General features: G+C 39.8%; 1 non-coding gene across 1 annotated transcript; it reads left to right on the forward strand.

Moving 5' to 3' along the window:
- Positions 1 to 2,484: 2,484 nt before the first annotated feature.
- LOC112738591 (small nucleolar RNA R71) lies at positions 2,485 to 2,588 on the forward strand. Its single transcript, XR_003169544.1, has one exon. It is a non-coding gene; the product is annotated as a small nucleolar RNA R71 (small nucleolar RNA).
- The last annotated feature ends 1,058 nt before the right edge of the window (positions 2,589 to 3,646 follow it).

A 3,646-nucleotide genomic window follows, 5' to 3' on the forward strand; every position in this document is an offset into this window, starting at 1 on the left:
ACGCGAACGCGTGGGATCGTTTGTGCGAAAGGCTCCATTCTGGCGCCACTCCCCGCAACTCTCTGTAACTTTTTATTTTTTCTCGCACCCCTAGATGACACGTTCGCGTCAGCGACGCTGGCGCGTCGGATGCTTTTTTTTTTTTGAAATATAGCTTGAGGTGTTCGGTTCCTGGAAGAACATAGCTGCATGATCAGAAAATTAGTAAGAACTCAAAAAAATAAAATAATATAACTAAGAAAACTACTACTACGAAAAATAGCTAAGGATACGAATTTATCGGGTTGCCTCCTGACAAGCGCTTCTTTATCGTCACTAGCTTGACGGTCAGCTCCTCTAAGGAGGAGGATCATAGGGGCTCAGCTCTTCACCCCTTACTTTGAACTTCTTTCCTGTGTCTCCATAACGTAGCTCAATATGCTCCAGAGAGAGGATTTTGATTACTGTATAAACCCTTGCTGGATTGCTGGTCAACACCACCTTCATTCCTGGGGAGAAACCTTCAGTGGGGATCTTTTTGTTTCTCCATCCTTTGGGTATTTTTTTCTTTTTGGGGACCTCCTCCTTGGTGGATGATGCAGTTTCAACACCAAACTTTGGTTTGATGTCAAGCGGAATTTTATCGGTTGTCACCACAGGAGGTTTGAGTTGCAAATTCTGCTGTGCATCATCAGGGGGTTCTTGAAGGTTTGGATCAATAAGCTCAGCCTGCATGCACCTTTCTTCTTCACCTGTTGAATGTACATCTTTGAAGACATGAAAGACCAGTTGCTCATTATGCACTCTAAGCACTAATTCACCCACTTCTACATCAATCAGAGCTCTTCCAGTGGCTAGAAATGGTCTTCCTAGAATTATAGAGGCATTCTCATCCTCCCCTGTGTCAAGAATCACAAAGTCTGCTGGGAGGAAGAACTTACCCACTTTAACCAAGATGTTTTCCACTAATCCGTATGCAGGCTTCATAGATTTGTCTGTCATCTGTAATGCTATTTTTGTGGGTTGTGCCTCTTGGATTTGCAGCTTCTTCATCACAGATAAGGGCATTAGATTTATGCTTGCCCTTAGATCACATAGGACTTTCTCAAAGGTTGTGCTCCCAATGGTGCATGGAATTTGAAAGCTCCCTGGATCTGGCATCTTCCTTGGCAAGTTATTCTGAATGACAGCACTACATTTCTTAGTCAGGACTACTGTCTCATCTCCCTTTAAACGCTTTTTCTTTGACAACAGCTCCTTCATGAACTTGACATAGATAGGCATTTGCTCCAAAACCTCAGCAAAAGGAATATTGATTTGTAACTTTCTGAAGATTTCCAAGAACTTTGAAAACTGCTTGTCCTTGGTCTCCTTTTGAAGTCTCTGAGGATACGGCATCTTAGGCTTGTACTCAGGAGCCTTTGGCAGTGTAGGATAAGTGTCAAGAGAGTCTGGGAATGTGTTGTCTGCACGCTTTGGAGGGGCGTGCTCTACTTCTTCCTTCTTCTCATCTGGAGCTTCCTTTTCAACTAGCTCTTCATTGGCCTTGGTCTCAGAGCCAGCTACTTTACCACTTCTCAATTGAATAGCCTTGCAATCTTCTCCTGGGTTCACCACTGTATCACCTTGAAATGTACTTGCAGACCTCTCAAGTATTTACTTGCTCAGTTGGCCCACTAGCACCTCTAAGTTTCTAATGGAGGCCTTGGTTTCCTGCATAAATTGTGCTTCCGCACTTGCCACTTGTTCACTTATTACGGTGATAGCCTTGCATTCCTCTCTTGGATTTGGAATTGTGTTACCAGGAAGGCTATTAGTGGTCCTCTGATCAATTTCATTAACCTTTGTGGCTAATTGACCCATTTGAATCTCCAGGTTTTTGATGGATGCTCTGGTTTCCTGTCTAAAACCTGTCAATATTGCTTCCAAATCATTGTTCTGCTGGAAACTGCCCTGAGAACTATTGTTGAAGTTCTGAGGTCTCTGAGGTTGGTCCCTCCACCAAAGTTTTGGTGATTCCTCCATCCCTGGTTGTATGTCTTAGAATATGGATCATTGTTGGGATTTCTAGGACCACTCCCCATGTAATTCACCTGTTCAGAAGAAGGTTGAGCATAATCATAATTATCATTTTGCATAAAGTTACCTGCCATGTCATAGGAGACTTCCTGTGGTGGATTTTGGGTGATGATAGCTGAGACTTGCATGCCACCCATCTGTTGAGTAAGTAGATTTATTTGCTGAGACATCAGCTTGTTCTGAGCAAGAAGAGCATTAACAGCTTCTACTTCCAACACACCTCTCTTTTGAGAGGTCTCAGAGTTCACAGGATTCCTATTAGATGAGTAGAGATATTGGTTGCTTGCAACTAATTCAATCAGCTCAATAGTCTCCTCTGGTGTCTTCTTCTTGTGCAATGAACCGCCTGCAGAGGTATCTAAGCTCATCTTTGACATCTCTCCTAAGCCTTCATAAAAGATATCCAGTTGGGTCCACTTGGAGAACATGTCAGGAGGGCATTGCCTAGTCAGTAGCTTGTATCTCTCCCAAGCTTCATAAAGAGTTTCACCCTCCTTCTGTCTGAAAGTCTGAACCTCCAACCTAAGCTTAGTCAGCTTCTTTGGTGGGAAAAATTTAGTGAGAAATTCAGTAACGACCTTTTCCCAAGTATTCAGACTCTCCTTTGGTTGGGAATCTAGCCATAGTTTTGCTTTATCCCTCAGAGCAAACGGGAAAAGCATGAGTCTGTACACCTCTGGATTCACTCCATTTGTCTTCACAGTATCACATATCTGCAGAAAATCAGATATGAACTGATTTGGATCTTCATGAGGAATTCCATGATACTGGCAATTCTGTTGCACCAGGGTGACCAGTTGTGGCTTCAACTCAAAGTTGTTTGCAGTTATAGGAGGCACCACAATACTTTTTCCATAAAGATCCGCAGTAGGGGCAGAATAAGAGCCAAGCACTCTCCTCTGTTGATCATCCCCATTCGGATTTACCACATTGGCATTAGCATTATTTGCCATAGTGGATTCTGCAGCCTTGCAAAGTCTTGCTTGTTGTAAACGTTGCCTGAAAGTTCTTTCAAGTTCAGGATCAAAGTCTAAGAGATGTTCTTTGTCTCTATTTCTGCGCATACACAAGCAGAAAACAAGAAAAAAATGGGACTCTCTACGTCAGAGTGCAGAGACGTCCCTGTGAGGTAATCTGTGTAAAATAAAAAAATTAAAAATGCTAAATAAATAAAAATTCGAAAATTTTAAAAGTAAAAATAAACAGAAAAAAATTAAAATAAAAATAAATAGAGGACACCAAACTTAATTTCAGAAATTAAAGAAAAATATTAGTGCTACTTTTATTTATTTAAATAAATTTTTTTAGACAAAAATAAAGTAAAACTAAAAAATTATAGAAAATAAAAAATATAATAAAAGAAAAACAAAATAACACGAAAGTAAATAAATAAAAAAAATAGAATTAAAAAGAAAAATAAATAAAGGAAAGAACGACGAGATTTGAATAAGAAAAAAAAACGAAATTAAAAGGAAGTAAGAAAAAAAAGAAAACAGGGGATACGGGGAATGGGAAATATTAACGTAAAGAAAGAAAAAATATGAAAAATAAAAAAATAAAAAATAATAATACTAAAGGAATATAATTA

The sequence above is a fragment of the Arachis hypogaea genome, chromosome 13, assembly GCF_003086295.3.
Source record: "Arachis hypogaea cultivar Tifrunner chromosome 13, arahy.Tifrunner.gnm2.J5K5, whole genome shotgun sequence".
Taxonomy (NCBI): Eukaryota; Viridiplantae; Streptophyta; class Magnoliopsida; order Fabales; family Fabaceae; genus Arachis; species Arachis hypogaea.